Source organism: Callospermophilus lateralis, chromosome 17 (assembly GCF_048772815.1).
Source record: "Callospermophilus lateralis isolate mCalLat2 chromosome 17, mCalLat2.hap1, whole genome shotgun sequence".
NCBI lineage: Eukaryota > Metazoa > Chordata > Mammalia > Rodentia > Sciuridae > Callospermophilus > Callospermophilus lateralis.
The window spans coordinates 53,364,612-53,373,076 of record NC_135321.1 but is presented as its reverse complement, the minus strand read 5'-3'; the positions used below and the strand labels follow the sequence as shown (position 1 = coordinate 53,373,076).

Here is an 8,465-nt window from a genome sequence, read left to right as displayed (position 1 = left end):
TCTCTTTGAAAATATTTAAGGACTTTTAATTTTAATGCCTGGTAGTATATAATTTAATCTTTTGATCTGATACATAGTTAGTTAATATCTAACAGCATCTACTGCCAGGTTACCTACTTTAGTTCATATTCATCAACATGTAATCTTCTTCTTTTCTTTTTCCTGTCTTTACATTTTTATAGCCTTTTACTACACTGGCTTAGTGTATATAGGCTTCTTCCCTGTGAAACCTCTAACATGAACACCATTTGGTTTCAATTCCTCAAGTCACATTGGCAACCACTTAGCATATGGGTATAACTATAGACACTCTTAAGTATATTGATGTGTTTCTGTAATTTCAGCCATTTATTTAACAGTATTTATTGAGGATCCCTTGTCTATCAGGGACTGCTATAAACACTGGGGTTTAGCAATTAACAACACAGGTAAGATCTGCCTTTTCATGGAGTTTAAATATAAAGGCAGGGGAGGAGAAGGTACAAGTATAACTAGGTAAACACAATATGTAATATGTTTTATATTAATATGTAATAAATCCTACAGAGAAGAGTCAAGCAGGTGAAGGAGAGAAGGTGGGTGCAAAAGAGGGAGTGCAACTTTAAATATGGTTTCCAAAGATTTTCACTGAGGCAGGCACATGTGAGAAAAGACCTGGAAATGGTATGGAAGGGAGCTATGTGATGACCTGGGGAAGCGGTCCTCGGAGAAGTCAGGGCTTGAAAGCCAATGTGCCCGGAGAGGTACAGAGGAGGGAAGGAAGGGACAAAGGAAGCATTGGGGAAAATGGAGCAGATCTGATGGAATTGAGTCTTTTTTATGTGAAGAAGGTAGAAGCCATGGAGCAAGGAAGTAGAATGATAATTTATATTTTGTTATTTGGGCTTATGGGTCTGACAACAGTTGGAGAAGAAGGGCTGATGCAGGGGAACAGTAGTCCAGACAAGAGGTAATGTTGATCAGGGTGGGGATGGTAGTGATATGGAGGTGAATTTTGGACCTATCTGAAAGTAGAGAAACAGAATCTGCTACAGATTTGGTCTGGGATGTGATCAAAGATGACTTGAGGATTTTGATCTGAACAACTGCAAGAACAGGAGAGTCATTTTACTGACAAGGTATGGTCAGGAGCTGAGGAGGTAGCAGCAAGACCAGAAACCAAGGGTACTGATTAAAGAGACTGTGGGGGAGCCAGGGGCCCAGGAAATGAGAGCCCTAAGGAGGTAGCAGCTTGTAAAAGAGCAAGGAGGGGGCTGACATGGTTGGAAGAGCCATAAGGCCAGATGGAAGAAATAAGTGGATATACTGAGAACAATGGGAGTCAGGTTTCTCTCTGCAGAGAAGAGATTTACAAATACAGAATGCCGCAGTCTGGCTGGGCACAAAATCACAAGCCACTTAAGCAGGAACAAACTTTATTTTTGAAACTGCCGCCAATGCCCCTTACGCTCCCGGGAAGATTACCGACCCCCGCATGCAGCGTTCTCCCGGATCCCAAGAGGAAGTTCCTCCTCCAGAATTCCCTCCTACCGCACTTCCCCAACCAATGGGAACTCTCCAGGAGTCCCGTAGCAGCCTGAGGTGAACAGCAGGAGTCCATTATCCATATGAATGCAAATCTTAACATAATCATATCATCTCAATGGCTTGCTGGCATCACCTTTCAACCAAAAATGCCATGCATCATATTATTTGGCTGTGGCTCTTAGCATCTCCCCCCTTCTGTTTAATTAAGCAACACGCAATGTGGCTAGGGACCGTGCCTGTTAGATTTGTCCAATTCAACATATGGTTCTTACCTGTCATTGGATGAACTTACCTTTAGGCATCAGCCTCCTGTCTTAGGTTGATACCACTGCAATTGGATCATACCCGTCACTGACTACCGGTCCAGCATATAGCCATACTTGTGGATAGGCCTATGCACCAGTGGGGGGGTGAGGTTCTTTGCCTCACCTCTGTTGGCCCCCAAAATTAGACCATCACTAGTAGAAGGGAGGAGGATACAGAAATGCCACGACACCAAGCCAATTGACGGCTCCTAGGAAAAATTGCATCACTGGTGACACCATCAGCAAAGATACGCCAGCACTACCATAATTCGCTGCATCAACAGATAGATCACAATGCATACAAGTGATACATAGTCCAGGCAAGTTCTGCAAGCAGTTCAAAGTGGGAGAATCTATCAATATGTCCATTTCCTCCCAAAATAAATCGACTCCTTGATTGAGCATTACTTGTTGAATTATTATTCATTGATGTATCAGTTTACACAGGGATTCTAGAAAGAAGCCCGGTTTGTCAGCTTAGAATTGGCAGAATTGGTGTAAATTCATGATAGAAAGATAGACACATATTTACAAATGAATATGTACAGATAAAGATGCCTAGGTATAGGTACACATAAAGAAATAAATATAAATGTGTATGTGTGGTTGTGTGTGAAACGCTATCATTCTTTCTCACCTCTGTCTACTGAGAAGCCCTAAAGTTCATCACATGCCAGTAGCATGAGCCAGAGCTCATTTATAAATGCCGTCATCCACTAGAAGAACCACGTCTCCTTGGAGAATGGGCTGATTCCAGGTTTGGGGCAGGGAAAGGACAAGATGAGCCTAGAGTATCTTGAGTGCAAGAAAGTAAAAGGGTATTCAAAGAACAATGGGGATATGTCAGAGATCCAGCTTAACGAGACACCCATTGGCAAAATCTGGAGGGCAATTGGGATAACAAAGTAAATAATAAAATTAGTGGAATACAACCCATGTTATGGACTAGGATTCATAAGCCTATATTGGAATAAGGGAAGGGAAAAATCTTTATAGAACCCTCCCAACTAAAACACAAAAAACTTTTAAAAAGGATACAAATGAAAGATTGCCATTTGGTAGCCATCGCAGTGGTGGTTGATTAAAGTGGAGTCGTTAATACCCACTAAGGCTGGCTGAGGGAAGACTCAATTGGAATAGAATATGTGTGTACTCTCAGAGTATATCCTTCAAAAATACTTATTGGTTCCAAAATGGTGGAATGGAAAATGGTGACATTATAATGGAGAATCGCCAGATCCAGCAATCCAGATAATGAAGGGTAGCATCCTAATGGTGGGACAGTTAAATACCTCTTAGTGCACCATCAACAGCATAGTATCATTTCTTTCATAGTCCTAAGCATATATGTGTGTATATAGAATACATATGTATGCATATATATGTATGTATATATAGTTATAAAAAGCACATATCCTCAACTTAGATCCACTTGATTTTTTTTAAATTTCTTTATGTTTGAGCCAGGGTATTAAAGAACTATCAAATGGATCTAAGTTGAGGGCATGTGCTTTTTCAAATCATGTGAGATAGAGAAAGACTGAACAACAGAAGAAAATTCGAGGAGAATAAGGAGGCATGCCAAGTGATCCTGTGTTAGATTTTGGACCATAAAGGAATAAAAATACATCTGAGGGAAAGCTGGAAATTTTTCAATCAATTTTAAGGATTATTTAATGGTGTGGTCTCAATGTCATATTGGACTTATGTAGGAGGGCACTCTGGTTTGGGGAAAATGTATATATTGGAATACTGCAGGGTAATGGAACATCATGTTTGCATTTGCTCTTAAATGGTTTAGGAAAATAATATCAATCATGAGTATCTATGAATTAATATTTCTATCCAGAAATATAGCAAATGAAAAATAATAACAATTGATAAAACCAGGGGAGGAGGACATAATAGCATTTATTTGTACTATTTCCCCCCACTTTGGTAAATTTGAAGTTATTTGAAAATAAATTATTAAAAAGGGGCTTCATTGGTCATTTAGTCTAATTCTATCTTCTTATAGGAAGAGAAACATGGAAAGACAAAACAAGGACCCCCAAAGTTATGAGCAAATAGTATAACTATGTGACTGTAATACTAAATACTATGATAGATAGTACGCATAATGTCAAATGTGCAAAAGATCTGTGAGTTGTAGTCAGCAGGCAACCCAAGGTGTATCCAGATGTGAGGGCCCATTAAAAATGTGTACAAAAGTGCAGGCTGTACGAACAACAGTACGTTGAACAAAGGTGTTTTGCTAAGAGGTCAGAGGCAGTCGCAAGAGTAAGAGATGGTGAAAGTCCATTATCTGAGGCCAAAGGTACAGGTCCTGTTAAGCTCCAACAAAAGAATTCACCCATGGCATCTATTATTTGTCTTAAACAATTTGGAAGGCTTTCCCATGAAGTGTTGTTTCATATTTGGATGACCACTTTGGATAGAAACCATTAAAAAAAAAAAAAAAAAAACCAGGAAATAAAGAAAAAAAAGAAGAAAGGAAGGAAGGAAAATGGGAAAAATAGGGGGTTTTGCTTTTAGCTTGGGAAGATGAAATGGACCATTTAAGATAGCGAGGTTTTCATCATAGGGAATGCACAGGCAGGATGGATGCTGGGTAAAAGTTGTTGATTGGTAACAAATAGCAGAAGCTATGAGTGACCTTTGGCCCCCTTTAAAAACACTGTTCATAAGAAAGCTACTATTTATTGAATGCTTATTAAGATATCACAGATGTATTATCTCAGTTGATCCTTACCACAGCTTTATACTGTAGGCATCCTTATCCCCTTTTCATAAATAAAAAAATGAAGCTTAATAATGTGTATTAGGTGTAAATCTAGCAGAATACATACAGAGGTGTGGGAGACCAGATTCAGTACCATGTCTGCTGGCTCCAGAAGTGCTACTTCAAGTCCCATCTTCTATACTTAGTCCATCTAAATTCCAGCAATTTCCTATGGTCTCCCTCAGTATCTGGAGCCACACAGGGTTCAACATCTGCTAATTTCTCCCACCATCAATAGACTTGTTGATTTTCTATTCTAATTTCTTCTTCTTCTTCTCCTCTTGCCTACATCAAGCTTTCTCATTCACATGTGACTTGAAGCTCTTTCTCTAACTTCAAGGAAAGATATTTTCCTGTTGAAGGGCTTCCCATCACTTCTATAGTAGAATTAGTACTCCCAGAAAGAAACACATCATGTGCACTTGTGCCTCACCTGCCTGTCAACACATGAGATGCATCTCTGATTTCACAATCACTACTCTTTTAGCGCCCTCCTTCCACCATCATTTTTATCAACTATTCCTCCAGGGATTACATCAGCCTGAACTGGGACTTCAGCAAGCCACACCTTCATTCTACTCATGATTTTACCCAATTCAGGTCAAAGTGCAATTCACTAAGCAAGCACTCAATCTCTCCTTGTGACTGTTTTGCCACCGGACTGTGCTACCCAAGTTTTTAGGATCTAGAAGAAGGGTGAGGACTGGCTTGCCTCTGCCAGAGGCGACAGTAAGCACTTGGTTATGGGAGGAGGAGGGTGTTTGCTTACAATTCCCAAAGTGGACCCAAGGTAATAGGATCTTATGGAACAAAACTTTACCTTAAAATGCAGGTAACTGGTGCTATAAAGCAACACTCCAAGTTACTTAGCAATAGTTGACAGGGAGTGGCTTTTTGACTGGTAACAGCTTTGTAAAAAGCCACCTTTTGATTTCCTTTAGCAAGGAACTTTCCCTCACCTCTCACCCCACTGAGTATTCTACAAAACACAGCTAGCCACCGCTTTGCACCATGCACATTCTGGTCACATTTAACAGTACCACACCTCCATCTCAAAACAGACATTTCCCTAATGGGCTATAAAAGGTGCTATTTGGGCAGTTAATTTTGAAATGTTACTAAACTAATAGGTAGTTAGCAATGCACCACTTTCACATAGATACTCCCCAGAGTCAGATGTTTCTGGTTGATTGGATGGCTCTTCACACAGGTGCTTGTCATAGCTTTCTTTTTTGTTGTTGTTGTAGTTGTTTTGTTTTGTTTTTTTAAATAGCTTTTCTCCTCCAGAAGGCTTTACAGAATCTGTTTTCCAGAAAGCACAGCTTCAGGATCCAGGAAGAGGCAGAGGGCCTAAAGAATGCTCCTGAATGCCCTAGGCAGATTAAGCAGTGAACAGCGAACTCCTCCTGCTCAGGTGTTTGGAGTAGAGGTGGAAGGGAAAAGGTTCACTTAAAAGGCCCAAGAGTAGCACTAAGGGCACAGGTCTTTTACATGCATGGGCAGGAGTTTTCTTGGCCTGGACTCTGGAGGCCAGAGAATCAAGCAAGCACGTGGAGGATGAGCTTTTGGTCTTCAGGCCTAGAAATCCCGAGAGCAAAAGTGGGGATGGCTTTGTGGGTGCTGGAACCTAAGGATGCCCCACTACTGTGGTGTAGGTGGAAGAGTGTAGGTAGGAGAGGGAAGAGTGGTGACTCCATGCTGCTTATCATATTTAGCGTTTCTTGTGGAGTGGGTGAAACTTAAAGGAACCAAACCACTTTCTAGCCCATATCCCCAATACCAGCAAAAGAATCCAAGTTGCCCAGTCCCCTTAGAGTACGCGAAGAGGCATTTGTTAAAACTTACTCTTTTTCCTCCAGCCCCTAGCTACACAAAAGTGTGTGTGTGTGTGTGTGTGTGTGTGTGTGCGCGCGCGCGCGCGCGCGTGTCCCTGTCTGATTCTCCCCAGATGGCATTGCCTGCTGGCTATAAAGCCCAGGGAGGCCAGGAAGGAGACTCACTCTAGGGAACGCGCCACTCCGGGGCGGGCGCGGGGCGGGGCCGAGTGCAGGGACCGCCCGATCTCCCCGCGCAGCCAACGAGCGGACCCGGAGGGCGGGCCCGCGCGGGCTGAACGGCGCGGGCTGTCACAGGCGCCCGACGCGCGCTGCAGGTGGCAACTTGGAGGTGCCGCGGCCACCGCTGCGGGAGGAGCCAGGATCTGGCGACCCCTTCTAGCCTCCCGGAGCCCTTTCCCGCCGCCAAGACCAAGACTGGACCCAGGAGAATCCGAAGGAAAAAGCCGCTGCGCAGGGACTTGAAAGCAGCGCTACCTCTCTCTGCCCGTGCGCTACTTTTTTTTCCCCCTCCAAGGAAGGTTGTGTCTGGGGGCTGGGAATAGGCTCCGAGAAGAGAGGGAGAGGAAGGCTTCTGAGACCCAGGTGAGCGCCTCTCCTTTACAAAAATGTCCCATCTTTCTTGGTAGCAGGGCGCAGGCCGGGAGCGCCGGCTCACCTCGTGGGTAGGGGCTGGGGAGCGGGCGCCTGCCCTTGGCTTGAGGTCGACGGGGAAGACAGCGAGGAAGGGGCGAGGCCAGATCGGCTGGGGGCTGCCTGCCCAGGCCTGCCCGGGATAGGCAAGGTCTTGTGGGTGGGCACCCGATGGCGAGAGGCTGACGGAGCGGTGGTTTCAGGGGGACCGGAAGGCTTGCGCCCTGGCTTGAGCTAGCCGGGATCGTACCCGTGTGTGCCCTGCTGGAGCCGCAGCCGCAGCCGGGCGCCGCGCCTGGGAGAACCCCCGAGCCAGCGCGCCTGGCCAGGCTAGCACACGAATCTTCTGTCCCTTGGAGCCTGAGGCTCTGGAGGACGTCATCCCTCTCAGCTCTGGCAACTCCTCCTCCGCCCCTCTTGCCTCCACCCCTCCGCGCCCGCGGTTTAGCCTATTCGGAGATTCCGTGCCTTTGCCAACGCGCGCAGTGGTTGCTGCTGTCACTCCCCTCTCCGCCCTTACCAGAGTTGGAATGTCCTGAGGGTCCCGTTCCCCGGCCCTGGCAGCCTAGTAGGGCGCTGGAGGAGAGTGGGGCTGGCCAGTTCTCTGCGCGTAGGGCGGGAGGTGAGCAAGGACTTGCTGTTTAGAGCTCTCTCCGTATCCATCCCCGCCCCCTTGCAGCTCGAACTGCTTGCCCAAAGAGCGGAATCTTGGAAGCCAGAGCTAGCTTGCTCTGGGGGATCAGGGGGTCTCCTGGGAAGGTGCTAGCCTTGGAGGTGAGGACAGAACATCCGCCACCATCTCGGCATTTCAGCTATTGCCTTCAAGAGGAGTGACTTTGACCTCCGCGTTCCGGCTTGCAGCGTGGGGGAGCTGAAGACTGCTTGTCAGTGTGTGTGTGTGTGTGTGTGTGTGTGTGTGTGTGTGTGTCTTTCTCCGGGAGGCAGAGGCGCAGGAGCCGGTTCCCCCTGCCCCACCAAGCCGCAGAGCCTCGCCGCCCCGTGCCTCCAGCGGCGCGCGGCTGCACTCCAGCAACTCAGCGCTGTTGGTTCCTCTTCTCAGGATCCAGCGCCCTGTCTCCTCCTCCAAGGCGCGTCCCACGCTGAAAATCATTTGGCCAGAGGGTGCGGGTTGGACGATTCAGGCGCTCCCGAGGCAGCTGAGGCTATTTTCCCAAATCCAGGGCAGCCCCCCTCGCCAGGCACATCATCTTCCTGTTGCTTGCCTGTAAGGACCGTCGCTGGAGGCCAGCGGAGGTGGGCCTGTGTTCCAGGGTGGGCGTCGTGTCAACCGGGAAGCCGAAGTTGGGGGCTCCTAACTCCCTTTCGCGCGTCCTGATCCGAAGCCAGGGAGCTAGAGACCCGCGGGCCAACCCGGGGCCGGCG

The 8,465-nt window shown here is 46.5% G+C and overlaps 1 protein-coding gene across 2 annotated transcripts in view; it reads left to right on the top strand.

Annotated features, from left to right (window-relative positions):
- Positions 1–6,767: 6,767 nt before the first annotated feature.
- Positions 6,768–8,465, top strand: part of Epb41l3 (erythrocyte membrane protein band 4.1 like 3) — a 227,939-nt gene continuing 226,241 nt past the window's right edge. For both annotated transcript variants that reach the window (XM_076837139.2, XM_076837133.2), the window contains exon 1: positions 6,768–7,034. The gene's annotated coding sequence lies outside the window, so the exon portion shown is untranslated. The remainder of the gene's footprint in view (positions 7,035–8,465) is intronic.